We start from the raw sequence: 14,509 nt of genomic DNA, 5'->3' as shown, positions 1-14,509 counted from the left end.
GCACTACAGTATTACTTAAAGATGGGACAAAAACATTGGTCTTCTACAGACATGTAGCAAATAGCACGCTTCATGCAAGCAGTTTACAGTCTGCATTGTATCATGAAAAAAACCTCATGAGATGTGGCTCTTCTAACTGCTGGAAAGAGCAGGAGCTTCTCTAACATCTTTCAGCTGAGATATGATAAACAGAGTATCAAAAACAATTGAGTCACAGCAGTTTATTATAAACTACTGTCCATCAAGTAAATCACAGTAATGACCTTTCCATACTCCTCTCCCTCCCTCCATAATATTTAGGGCAAGCTAAGAGTATTTCCATGGCCAGCCGCATGTCAGAGAAGATAAAAAGAACCTAACTTGTTGGGCTGCTTTAACTCAGATGTGTTCCCTCTTCGGCCAGGCTAAACGGAAAGCTAAATATTTTGATAAATAAAAGTTCCACTGTGGTTTTGAAACTGATTTCAACATCAACGGACATAGAAACTGACACAAAAATGCAGAAAGTTTTCAAAGTGTTAAAAAGACAGTTAGGGAAGTTACAGTTCAGCAGGAAAACAAGAAAAACCCAAAAACGTGGCTTATGAGAAGGTCTTACAGAAATTTCCCCTTGGCTCTAAAAATAACTCCACCAGGATGTTTGTAGAAAAGAAAGACAGAAAGACAGACAGAAAGACAGACAGAAAGATATTCAATCCAGTTTATGCTCTAGGATCACCACCATCAAGAAAACCACCCAAACTTTACTGCAAGAGCTTCTGAACATACCAGTATCTCCAGGTGGTATTACAGTACTTCTCACAGAACTTCAAAAAGTTTGCACCTGTGTCTTTATGGCAGTTAAACACAAGGTCACAACAACAACAACAACAACAACAAAACCCGTCACAGTGAAATGTTAGTGTTTTATTACCTATTAACAGTGAGAGGGCACAAACAGAAGCGCACACAAATCTGTATCACTGACTTTACAATTTCCAGCAGATCACGTCATGCTACTGCCTGCAGTTAATGTCCTGAGCCATAGTCTGACTTTTAAGAAGGTGCTTAAGCACATGAGGCACAGAGGTCAGGAAAGCCGATGAACAGCAAGAACTGGTGAAACACCTGTGACAGCTCAAGGTATGGCCCTTGGTGTTTGGTCGGCCCCTTTCCATAGGTTATGATTCCCTCCGTGCAGTCTGTGAGAGGTGACACTTGCCTGGTGGGCACACATGTCGGTATGAGGATCTAGCATTTTGCAACCTACTGGCAGATGTGCCATAAACCCATACTGACCTTCTTTCTCAAAGCAAGCAGCAACCAAAGACTTAATAAGACGCCCCAACATAGGAGGCATAAGAAAACAAGCTGATTCCTTGTGCAACTGTTCCTACCAGTGAGGATCTAATGCACCAGGGACAAACCTGCAAAGCCCTTGGAGGAGATTAATACAGGATGTTTCACTGGGAATGTAGGGACTGTGTCTGAAAGTGATATAAGCCAAGGGAGGGAATGGAAAGATACCGTCACCTGACAAAAAGACACTTTGCAGTTAGCAAATAGAGGTATAACCTTGTTAGCCTGGTTAGACACCACAAGGAAATTATTAAACCAACTTCTTAACAGTGCCCAGTGCTCTCAATCCCAGGAGGTAATGGAGAGCACCTTTTGCCTAAGATAACTCTTTTAAGCTCAAACGAATAGCAAGGTCAAAAAGCAAAGAGTCCATGTCACTGAGGCAAACAGTTCATGTATGGCACTTGTCAGACCTGCAACCTGTAAGACATAAAGATTCAGCGTAAGAGCACCATGAAATCAGATTTGCTTCTTTTTCTATACACTAAAGACTCAGAAAGAAGAAAGGAAGGAAAAAAAAAATAAAATAAGGTACAGCCTGATGTTCAGAGGTTTTATATTCTGCCAACAACAACAGTGAAGTGTTCCCATTTGACTTCAAGTTGTTATCCATAACTCCAGTTCTTCACTAGAAAAGAAGCGGAGGAAGAAAAGCTTGATTTACAAATGCAGGTCCAGTCTTTCTGAATGTATCAAACAGCTTTGTGTGATAACAGGTATTTTCATAAGGCACAACAGTGTGAGAAGACTTAAATGTACATACAACAAAACCCAAATCAACTTCTTAAGATATCATTGAGCACATAGCATATAAAAAAATTATAAAAATATTTATAGAATTATATTGTTCACCTACATTTCTCTTCAGAATCAGAACATTGGCTCTTCCATGAAGCCAGTTAATTTGCTGGTAATGATAAACACATGATATATTTCTGAAGTCTCCAGAACTTAATTTTCTACTCATTTTCCAGCTGATGAACAAAAGGAAACTGCTATTCCTGGACAATTAACTTAGCTTATACTCTTATCATGAACAGTCTATACAAGGCTATATCTGTACTATCTATACAACAAAGTCTCATCTAGGACCTTGCTATGCATGGAAAAAAAAAAAATTCACACTGCAGACTCCCAACAAATTCAGCAAAACTGACCTCATACTAGAAATTACCAATATGTATTTTACATACATATATCCTCTGTATTAAGCAACATTTTCAAAAGATGTAGTAAAAGGAGAGCACAGTATGAAAATATTTTGAAGCTTAAGCTTTCCAATCAGTTCAGTGGGTTTACATGAGCCCTGGTCCCTTTGTGAAGTTTTTTAAATTTCTCCATTGCAAGAATAACTTCGGATTATCTCTTTATTAACTATTACTGGCAGAAGCTTATCTGCTTGACAGGAGAGAGAAGGAGCATTTAAAATTACCAGAGTACCACATTGTTTTACATCCCAAAAGGGGTGAGGGTGTCTAGCTGGCACAGCTCATGGAAGTCGAAGTGACAGGGATCTGATCCAGACAATATCTGTACAGACAGCACGTTAGGTTCCTTAGCTGCTCAGCTCTTTCACACTGCCTTAATAGTCTTTGAATGCATCAACTCTGGAACAAGCAGAGATTTTTTTATTTTCTTGGAAAACATGCTGTGGTATTAGGTTAGTAATTTAATCCTGTTGGCAATATAATAGTTATGGTATAATCCCTCACGTTATAAAAGTAATTGCCATAATCATAACCTACATTCAATTATTTCTTTTGCTACGGTGCAGCTGCAGTGGTTTCCCACTCCCAACCTGCCATCCTACCGCTGAGGAGACAAGAAGGGGCAGAAAGCAGAGCTCACAAAACACTACTACAGCCCATCCCTCTCCCTTGCCTAATAGCAAGTGACTCCCCATCCCAGTTAATAAAGAGCTCCTTGTCCCTCCATTATGCAGTGTAATCTTTAAAAGATTACATTCTCATTTGGGAATGAGCCAAGAGCCAGTGGGAAATTCTCTAGTAAATTGGATAGGGAGACAACAATATGAAGGGCAGCTGGATGGGAGCACATTTTTTTCAAGGCATTCCTATTCCTGGGGCCCTCCGGCATTGTTAGAAGTCCTGCAGTCTCGGCTCTTTTCACTGCTGTGTTGTCAGGATAATGCAATTCAAGAAGAAGGGGACACAGATTAGCTGGTTTGAAGATGGAATGTGAGGAAGCGAATATTGAAAAGTAGTAAGAAAAGAAGGGGAAAGCCCAATTATATTTTTAAGTCTTACCACCTTACATAAAAACAAGGGTAGAGCACTTTGTTTTAAAACACTGTATTAAGTGTATCAACTACAATAGTAAAATATGGGTTTTTTCTTCCCCAGCTGTCATTGAGAAGGCAACCTCAGCACTCCATCACTAATAGCATATGAAGTAGTATTTTGAAAGGCACATTTCCCTCACTGCCGATTTCCCCTTACCTGCACCTCCCAACAGCTGTGTTTGCTCTGTGGAAGCTACTTTCCACCCCGCCCTACCTGGGATCCTGGATGAAGAATACCAAAACAACACGGGGCAGGCAGCCCTAATCCCATTTATCCCTGCACACAGAAGGATGCAAGTGAATGAGAAAGGCAACTGGATTTTTTGTTCCTTTCTTTCTTTTTTTTTTTCTTTTTTTTTTTTTTGGTGGGGAGGCAGGGGCTGGTTGGTTTGGGGTTTTTTTTGTTGTTGGTTTTTCTTTTTTTCTTCCAGTTTTCTTGTTCTTTAAAAGTATTTTCTCAAGAAGTCACACAAATATATGTATCCAGAAGACTGGATGGTGCCTCATGTTTATTTGGTCAATAATGGCATACATATACTACCACCTTAGTACCACTTTTTGTTAGAAAGTACAGAAATCTCAGGGGAAAAAAAAAAAGAAAAAAGCTATAACAAATTAACTTTTTTTTTTAAAGTAGCAGATCATTTTTATTCCGCCAGAAAAATAAGTTTTTAATCATAACATGAAATTCCAATCATTATTCCCATTCATGTAACATAATTAAGTTATTTATTAGGAGGAAGTAAAAAAATAGTTGTCACAGCAGGGTATCAGAAAGATTGTTTTTACCCTTAAATTGCTGTTCAACCAACTACAACTTTGTTTACCTGCAGGACTCAAGTAACAACAGTTACCTATAGTCCATGGGAGGCAGTAGTTAAAATACATTAAAATAGAGGATTGTTTGCAATTTAAAATCTTAGTGTTGGGAAGTCCTGATTCAGCAAACTATCTCTATTCAGCAAACCCCGACACACATGCTTGAAGTTAACCACATGTTTAAGAGCTATTGAAGTACACGGACTTTGGCCCCATTTCAGAAAAATCAGTTATATACACATTTAACTGGCTGAGATGGATGAAGCAAAGAAAAGAAATTGGGATAAGAGAACTGTACCTGAAAAAGATTCCAGCCAAACAATAATCCACAAAATAAGAACTTATGTGCAGAGGTGTAATACACTTAATAGCTTTCCTGGTTTTCCTGAAACATATACGTTGGCATTTACACTTGCGTGAGTCTACTGTATTGGAAAAAAAATTAGCATAAATGGGACAGAACTATGGTAACTACTTGTCATTAGAGAAACAGGCCTTACATAGATCTATACATCCCAAGGAACATACACATAGATCTCAGAGATAAAATAGGAGTGTGATGAGAGACAGAATATTTTATAAAGACCACTGAAAGCAGAAACAGCGTCCAGGCTGACTCTCCCTTCCTCTTTTTCAGGGAAAAACTATTCTAATACCCAACATCGTGAGCATCTCCATCTCTCCTCTTGTACAGCCACATCCCTTGACATCTCAATTCAACATTAAGCAGAGAAACTGACTCAATTTCCTTGAAGCAAAGCTTCTTTCTTTTTTTTTCTTTTTTTCTGGGAAGGGCGGTGGGGGGGAAGGAAATTATACTTTTCACACTCCCCTATCTCTGCTCATCCAATTCTGCTAACAAGTACATCCCAGGAATATTTTAATACCCCAATTCTCAGAAAACAAAGAACTGCCTTTTTAATGCCCGCCTCATATGAGTGGTGTCCTTTCTTTCTTCCTTTCATCTTTCTCTTTGCTTTGTACAGCCTCATGGTACCCCTCAGCTTTCTCCATGTCTGATTAACATTGCTTTTCCTCTTCTTGCATGTGAATGTTCCTTTCCATTTTCCCTACCAAGTCTGACCTGGGACAGGAATAAGTCCTTTATATACGTAAAAGTGAAAGGTACTTTTCTTCCTTTCCGCCCTTCATCAGCCCATACTTTCCCATCACCTCCTTTCTCTCTCCTCTATCCCATACAGTGTTCGGACATCAGTGAGGAGTCTTCCAACACAACGAAGGAGGGACTGGCAACATATCTTATTCTTCCTTCTCCCTTGATAGGGAAAGAAAAAGTAGTACTGGGGCAAAAATAAACTGCCAGATAGAAGCACACACAATCCGCAGATTGGGCAGCTTTTACCCTTCCTGCCAGGTGCCACTGCTGCACCATTTCTTACTGAGAGTGGTGAAGCCAAAAGCCAGCTCAGCTCCCTTTCTGTGCCTGCTTTGAATTTCTCTGTGTCTTGGTAAGTCCACCAAGAGGGAGAAAATACCACCCCCCACCTCAGGTGAGGGAGGAAAAGGAAGAAGAGCAAATCTCTCTTAACGTAGGAGGGGAAGCCACGCTGCCCACGCAGACACGCACACACTTTAACCTCTGTTGAGGAGGCGAGACCTACTCGACTGACAACTGCAGAGTGCTTCTAGCTTATTGAAAGGTGCTACGGCATGGAAGTCAAGCACCTCCATCGTCACACGCATGACACTTACAGGCTACACAGCTTAGAGTTTAACACTGGGCCTTAATGGTTGTTTTTTTTTTACTGCAGTTCCTTTTGCAGATGTCTTTTATTTAGAAAGGGAATTTCTAACCTTTAATAAGAAATACTGGAGCAAGCTACAACTAATGAAAAGGGAGAACACAAGGCTTACAGGACAAGCCAACAAATTTCCCTAAACATTACCCTGTACATTTTTACTGAACTCACAGAAAAAATCAGTGAGACCTTCAGAAAACAAATTTCCAAATAAAATCTAGCATAAAATCAAAAGAGACAGTAGTCATTTTCTGGAATTCCAAAGAAAGAAAGGAAAAAAAAAATACTTCTCCAGGCTCACAACAATTTTCCTTTCCCCATTAAGCACATTTTTCCATCAAGAAGATTTCTCTTAATAATAGTATGCCACAAATGATCATTAGGCAGGAAAAACGGGTCAGGGCAGGGAAAACAAAGATGAAAGAAAACTGCTGAGAGTTCACCTCTGCTGTTTATTTTGAGGCACACTAAAGATTCGAGTTGGACTATTCTAATTGTATCCAAAGATTCAGTTCTCTAAAGAACATAAACAAAACTAGCAAGGGCCATCAGCCAGAATAAAGCTGTCCTCATAATCACAGAGTAAGGTCAGCTTTTGTTTGTTCTTTTATATGATAATCTCAACTCCTCTGTGTTGATTTTTTAATTTTTAAAAAAGGAGAAAATAAAGTTTCTTAAGACTAATGGCCTATTTCTGCAGGGGCAGCTTTTTTAGCATGCTCACATGTTTTCTAGCTTTTTTGGGCTGTGCTTTCCTTATCAAGTACTTTGAAGCTTTTACACCTAATCTAGGTTAGCGTGCTCTGGTTAGCAGCTTGTATCCATTGAAAGGCGAGGCAATAATCCATCTAGGTTTAGGGCATTTTCATAGAACTGATGCAGAGCTGTGTCAATTTTAATGTCATGCTACGGAGAGTGCATGCAGCTCTCTCCACTTCAGAGGATTAAAAGTGACCTCTCTTACGAAAATCAATAAGGGCAGCTTGCTGTGACTAATAGGTTGTAGAAATTCTAAAGAGACGGTTTGTAACACTGAGTTCATTCTCCCCGTGTCTCTCCCCACCCAGCCCCAGACTGGCTGGCAGAGCTGCACTTTGACATGTACGTTCACATGGCAAACCAAGGTCTCTTCCCTTCCCAGGGACCAGACCGAGCCACACACAGTTTACTCACATTTCAGGGAAGAAAGCAAGCTGATATTTATTTGATACGAGTGGAATTGGCAACTTCTGTAGAGAAGCACGTGAGGGAGAAACTACAATAAGGAAACAGTTAAAATGTACTTTTTTTTTTTTTGCTCCCCCGTATGGTTTTTAAAAGGCCCTATTTTTACATATTATCAGGACATCAACAAGTACCCAGATACTTCACATCACTTCATGACCACAGGTTTTTTTTTCTTCTAGTCTCTGAGCAAAGGCTTTGCTCCCTTCAGATCTTTGCCTAGTTGTAATAGGCTAAAAATTTAAATTCCATTAAAGTCTGCCCCAGAGATGTATGAGGCCATACATCCAACTGCAGCATTCATTAACTGCCATGGCACGTGCTCAGTTGTTCTGGCTTCTTTCTCTGCTCCACTATTCCTTTTGTTACTCCGAAGTACTTCAGATTTAACAGTCAAGTTTGGGGGCTTTTAGAAATACAGTAATTTCGTACAGTACTGGAAACGGGTCATGCTACCGAGCGCACACAACTGGCGCAAAGCAAGTTTTCAGTTTTTCGGTTTCATATTTTGTAAGACTAAAGAATACCAGCAACTCAGATCAGGATCTCCTACCTTATGGTCAAAATACCCTTACTCTCCTGGATGTCTCTAATTTCCAATTTATTTTGCTTGAGGTACAAATTAAAAATCCTTACCCACGGTTCATAGCTTGTGGACATTTTCTCCACATAACAATCACCATCATTGTCTTTATGCCAAAAAAACAAGACTTGCCTTGGGGGAGCAAGGGAGAAAAGGGGCTGAAGTGGTGGGAGGAACCCAACTGTAAAGGTTTAGGAGTCCCTACGGACATTTATAAATAGACGACTGCCATGTGCAAAATGTGAAAGAAACCCAGTCAGCAAAAGAGCTGTTGCTGTTTTGAAATCTTCTAACTACGTCCATTTAGGCAGTAGACAGACTTATAAACAAACAATAAATCAAGAAATTATTAGCATTTGAATTTTGGCAAGATAATAAAACGTGTAGGGGTATAATCAGCAAATAATACGAAAGATCTGCAAGCGAACCCACCAATTAATGATAAATAGGACTTGGCACAGAATAACTTCACCAATGTGGATCTCATTAGATGGCCGTGGAACCTGTTCCCGCAGCAGCCCTCTCCGAGTGAGGGAAAGGTGAGGTAACCGAAATGTCAGCATACCCACTCCCTCACGGCTCTCGGGCTCCGGGATTGTAACCACCTGGGCCAAAATGACAACCTTATGCTGCCGTGAAGGCCATGCCGTGGTTCTCCAGTCTTTAACCGATAGGTTTCCTCGTCTCAGCTTTTGGACCTTTGCTCTGCAATTCCATCTCAACAAAGGTGACCGCAAACACGCAGCTTCGCTCGCTCTGGAGAGCGAGAATCCCCCTCTCCTCTGTTCACCTTGCTTTATTAACGATACCCCTTAAAAAGGGAAATGCCCCCAAGCAAGCGATATCACTTAAACAGATAAATAGTTTGCGCACCAGGCACGGGGAAGGGAGAGGGGGAAGAGACCCTGCCTTATTAGACTAGAAACAGACACACCATATTAATACAAAGAATCAGCATATGGTTCTAATAGGCTTTCTTAAAATGATTTATCAGCTGTGATTAAGCCCTCGACCAGCATGTCTATCTTCATAAATAAAGTAAAAGTGCACCTTGCTCTGAAATACATCAGCAGTATCTTATTACCTACCCAACCATATAGGCTGCAGTCCACTCTGGGGAGCAAAGAGCTCGTGTTTAATAGCAGAGCGTATGCTCTAAAGAGATTGCCAAGATTTAGGGCTTTACCTAAGACATAGACTTATAAAAATGCCACTACAAGGAAGGTTTATCCCTTCATCATGTGCCATCCGGTCCATGCTGCTGAAATCTGAACTGGTAACAAGAAAGCTGTGCCATTAAAAACATTCATAGGAAGACCAAGGCAAAATGCACAACTATGCCATGTTGTTGTGAAAGAAATGTCAGAATGAAATCAGGCAGGCCTCTTTTTTTGGGGGTAGCCAAAATATACAAGACAGAACAAAAACCCAAACATTACAAGAGGGTGACTCAACTTCTTTGGGACAGAGAAAATAAGAAGCAGAAGGAAAGTGGACTGTCCTGACTGAGCTCTGCAGGGTGATTCATCAGCTGGAATTCAGAAGAACATGGAAGGATTATGGTTAGGGAGGTTTAGCTCAATCAAAAACGTATGCCCTCAAGAATTGCCTTTCTGCATGATATAGGCACTTACTGCTGGAAAAACATTCAGGTCTTCTCTCAGAGTACAAGGATCTAAATCCATAAATCCATTCAAACACAGTCCATTGCTAGAGAAGAAGATAAGACAGACCTGCTTGCCAGCAGAAGATAAGATGTTGTAAAGGCAGCAATGAGCGTAAGTTAAAGCCTATTCCTCTGAATATTTTTGCAAGGTCATGTTATGAACACTGTTTTCTTGACAGCTTTTCTGCACCATTACGCAGAAAGCGTCCCTTTTGTAACACAGTTCAGTGTGGTAAGTAAGCGCCCGGAATAAGTGCCTGGACATAGATAGACACTCGAAACAGGACTCACAAAGTCAGGGGACTAAAGTGCCAACTGCAGAATTGCCATATAAAATATAACGTACCACGCCATGTCTACCATGAAAGCTCCGCAAGTTAAGAAAAGCAGTTAAAATACAGCAAGCCTACCCATCTGGAGAGAGGAGGAGAGCAGTCTTCCTGTCTTTAGCAACACTGAACAACAGCTGATAAATCTTTAACGCACATGGTTTGTGGGATGCCCTATGCTGAGATCGAGGAGATATGGAATCAATCCGAGGCTCTGCCACAGACTTCCTGTGCAATTTTTAGCACGTCACTTGAGCCCAGATCCTTTCTGGTAGCTCACTGATTCGCTCCTGCTTTATTTCAGTGAGAGCAAGGCACCAAAATGCCTTTGAAGATGTCTATCAATCTTTTGGGGCCACACTGCTAAAGATATTTAGGAACCAACAGAGACAGAAATCCGCTTGCTTGGCAGAACAGCGGAGAGGACCCAGCTCCCCTGCAATTCTCACTCCGCGTCTGCGATTCCTTCAAGAGCTTGGTGTCTCACTACGAAGGAGCTTTGGAAAACAACGTCCTCTGGAATCTGTTTTTCCTTAGAAAATAAGAGACAAAGCATTTCCCTTCTCCATAGGAATGCTGCAAAAGTTAATTATTAAGAAAAAGGGGGTTTTATAAACCAACAGTGAACGCATAAAGCAGATCAATAACCCGATGCAATTAATGCGCACGAAAACCTAGAATAACACATTGGAAAAACTCTGATACAGAGTTATAATGTATCTTTACAGTACTTCAATGCATCACCCAGAAGAGATGCTATGCCGTGAGGATGCTCACATCTTCACACATACAGATGTTGTATTTAGAGTATAGGAACTATTATACTGAAATCTTTGAATGTGGCATGATATTTTGGACTTTGAACTTAAGAGTTTTAAATTATCACCTCGACAACAGCTTAACTGATTGATTAAGTAACAGCTTGAAGTTATTACAATACCTACAACAACGGTACCCTGGCCTTTAAGCACTATATTAACATAAATCATTCCTAGTCTTATTTTGCATCTGCTGTAACATACTCACCATGTAAGATACTCAATCTCAGTGGGAGAGTAAGAAGTCAGAGGGACCTCTGACTTGAAAAAATACGGACATTCTTACATCGTGTTTAGACAAATGCAGGGAGAATGTATGTATGTGTATGTATGATTGCGTAACTTAAAAAAAAATCAAAATGGTAAGCATTTAAACATAGGTCTTTGTTTCTTCCGCTGTACAGACTGTCAGTCAATGAGTCAAAAGTGTTCCAGGAACAGGCTTATGAGTTTGTTGGTTTGTATTACTTCACAAGTGAAATTCAGCTGTTTCGGAGCACTTGCCTCTGAAATGTCTACCAGCACACTATTCTTCTCAACAACCCCACTGGGGTTTCAGAGTATTTACAAGAGAAAACTGGAGCTAATGTGATTGCTGCAGAGGCAGGGCACACACTCAGAAGTCATACTGTTCTGCACCCACGCGCTGCAGCATTGACACCACCTCCCACAAGACCATGTTTAAAAGGAAATGAATCAGCAGGTCTCCTGTCCTGCATTACTAGAAAACTGGACAAAAAACGTATACGTATTCTTGAAACAAGGCTCTGTACTGCTCATTAATTATGTGAGGGGGAAAGAGTCAGGTGAGTGAGGGTAGCTGTTTTTCATAAATGGCCAGTGTTGAATTTGTAGTCCATCAGCCAAGCCAACCACCATAATGAACCTCCCATCCCTGTTCTTCTCTTTCACCAACGCATTGCATTGCCAACATTACTAGACACATCAATATAGGCCTCTCAGACCCAAACACTTATACAACATGCTTTATCAACATACAGATATTTTTTCTTGTCTTATATGGGTACCATATTATTTTAATATCACCCTTTCCTGCCTAAGGGGTGCCATTTACTGCGCTGCTAGTTTCAGCTACTGTGTCATCAATGATTAAATGTAGAAGTGAACTTTCTGCTTTAATGGAATGATGGACCAGATTAAAACAAGATATGAAGTGTTTTCTTATATCCAGCCAACACAGCTCTTGCAGCTTATCCTACTGGGAAAGTCAGAAGATTTCAACATGGCATCTGCTGCAAATGAGGAGCATGTCTCCCAGGGCCTGCTTCTCCCACCATTGATACAAGCAAACAGGATCAGGCCCCTTTTTGGTTGGTTTGGTCCTTAAATTAAAATTAGCTTCCAGAAAAGGAAAACAGCAGCAAACCCCACCAAGTCTGTGCAACACAAGAAATGCTTATTAGACATTCTTACTCCATCAAATTTAGAGCTACTGATTTGGTATTTACTTTTTATCTCCTTGTTGCAATGTAAGAGGTTCCCTTTAAAAAAATACTTAAATCAAGCAAAACCCATCATGTTTTTTATGTCTGCATACTTTTTAGAGGACAGAGAAGAAAACCTGTAGGCCAGGTACACATTCCACAAAATTTAAATAAGGTGTGGAAATGACTAAACTACACCTGCTCAAAAGACATACTCTGTCATTTCCAGCTTGCCTTGAATTAGATCATCCTCCCCATACTCATAGACTACAGCACAGAGCTATGATATTCAGAAAATATTTGCAAGAATTCTCTGCTGGAGATCAGAGAGTCACTGAGTTCAGCATGAAATGGTGAGGTGGTATAAATTAGACAAGTGCATTTTTTAATTTACCTTCTTATGCTGATAGACAGAAATCTATCCTGGTATAGACAAGGTAGAAGGAGAACTTAGAAGGTACAAACCAACTTTATGCCTTTCAAATATGCATCAGACTGTAGCACCATCCCTTGCTTAACACAACTAAACTGAATATTCAGATTTTTTAATCATTCTGTAGACTGAGCCTATTCAACCACCAAATGCTCTGTATTTGTTTTTTGGTGGGTTTTTTTTTTCCCCCCTTCACTGGACTACTTCAATTTGCTGATGCTTTTCTAGCAGCGAGGTGCCTGCAGTGGGATAGTATGCTTAGAACAGGAATATTAAGCCACGTAGAGGACTTGCTGGCTATGAGCTTCCTGAACTGCCACTGAACAACCCACATTAAAATCAAGCCATAGTTGAGAATAGCTGTTTCCCTGCCTCATTTGCACAGTTTACGTATTATCTTGCAGCACCGAGCACTGGTTAGAAGATTTTAAAATTGCAGGATAAGCCTTAGGAAGCGATGCACCCAAATTCTAGCATAAGCAGAATATTATTTTAAAAATACCCTCATGTTGAAAATATTCAGCTCACTATTTCTAAATACTACTTGATGTAGTACTCTACATGCTACACTGAGCATATTTCCACTCTTTCTCATTTCATGCAGGGAGGTCAGAGAAGGTGCATTTTAATGAAGCAGGCGCAATTAGTTGTTCAGAAACAGATCCTGACTCTTCCCGTCTTTGACATTATTCCCTCAGACCCAACCTTAATGCTCAAAACAAGATGCGACAGCAGGGTCTATCCAGTAGCAGCAAAGGTCACATGTTTGCAAGTATAACCCATTACAAATGCTTTGGATACTTAACGCTCCGAGCAGCTAAACCTGCAGCCAGTAGGCTAAGATGGTCATCTGATCTACCAGCACTACCTGCCTCGTGGATTTGAGTTGCAAGTCTTGTATGGGGCTGAGCTGTCAATTGCTGCCTGCCTCAAGCTCCTAAGACCTTTAATACCCTCTTGCAAGTAGAAATATAGCATAGGTATGCTTTTACCTGGGGTAATTTTTATGAATTTGACAGGTAGGATGCTTGTGTCAGGAAGAGTGCCGTCAAGAGGATGCAAAGAACCTCTTTCTCATATGCTTATCAATATGCTTATGGCTGATCTATAGCATCCCTTGCATTTAGGCAGCAGGCCTTCCGCAGGCAGGGACTTCCAGCTAATATTTGATGGTATAAGCAACAGAGGAGCCAAAACAAACGGGCAATTTCACTTCCATTTATAACTGTAGTTTTCTTATTTCAGTTCAGGTCCTGGAGGTCATCATCATTATTATTACTTGAGTCCAGTCAGTCCCCAAGCAAAGGCTAACGCACGTATATTTTAAGCGATGAGCTTACAATCATAAGATATATCAAGTACGGGAGGCAGAAAGAGACATTAGTCCCACTTTACACATGAGCAACTATGGCAGAAAGATAGCAAGAGATTTGTTCCTGGATAAAGAGCTGGGATATTAACGCAAGTGCTTTCCCCTCAATACTACCTTTCCAAAAAGTGTACACACGGTGTTCCTAAAACCGTGCACTCAGCACTTCACAGCTAATTTGGAATGTCACCAGTCCACATAACCGGCTTAATCATAAGAAATTCTCATGGATTATCCATGGGCTCCCACTCAGAAAGAAAAAAAAAAAAAAAAAGAAAAGAAAGAATGCAGCTAATTGGACTTTATTCTTTGAGTTTTCAAATGATGACTCTAAAGGAGGAAAAAAAAAACACCAAAGTGTTTTTCTCTTACAAGATTTCAGTGTCAAGCTGTGTGCTAAGCCACAGTGATATACTAAAATAA

At 40.4% G+C, this 14,509-nt stretch overlaps 1 protein-coding gene across 11 annotated transcripts in view; it reads right to left on the bottom strand.

Annotated features, from left to right (window-relative positions):
* Positions 1 to 14,509, bottom strand: part of CREB5 (cAMP responsive element binding protein 5) — a 263,313-nt gene that overhangs the window by 190,880 nt on the left and 57,924 nt on the right. Inside the window, exon 1 of one of the 11 annotated variants that reach the window (XM_075493083.1) lies at positions 10,103 to 10,172. The exons of the other annotated variants lie outside the window; for them this stretch is intronic. The gene's annotated coding sequence lies outside the window, so the exon portion shown is untranslated. Of the gene's footprint in view, positions 1 to 10,102; positions 10,173 to 14,509 lie in introns of those variants that run through there. 11 annotated transcript variants of the gene reach the window in all.

This window comes from Mycteria americana, chromosome 2 (assembly GCF_035582795.1).
Source record: "Mycteria americana isolate JAX WOST 10 ecotype Jacksonville Zoo and Gardens chromosome 2, USCA_MyAme_1.0, whole genome shotgun sequence".
Taxonomy (NCBI): domain Eukaryota; kingdom Metazoa; phylum Chordata; class Aves; order Ciconiiformes; family Ciconiidae; genus Mycteria; species Mycteria americana.
Note: the sequence above shows the minus strand (reverse complement) of the source record. Positions and strands in the feature narration are given on the sequence as shown.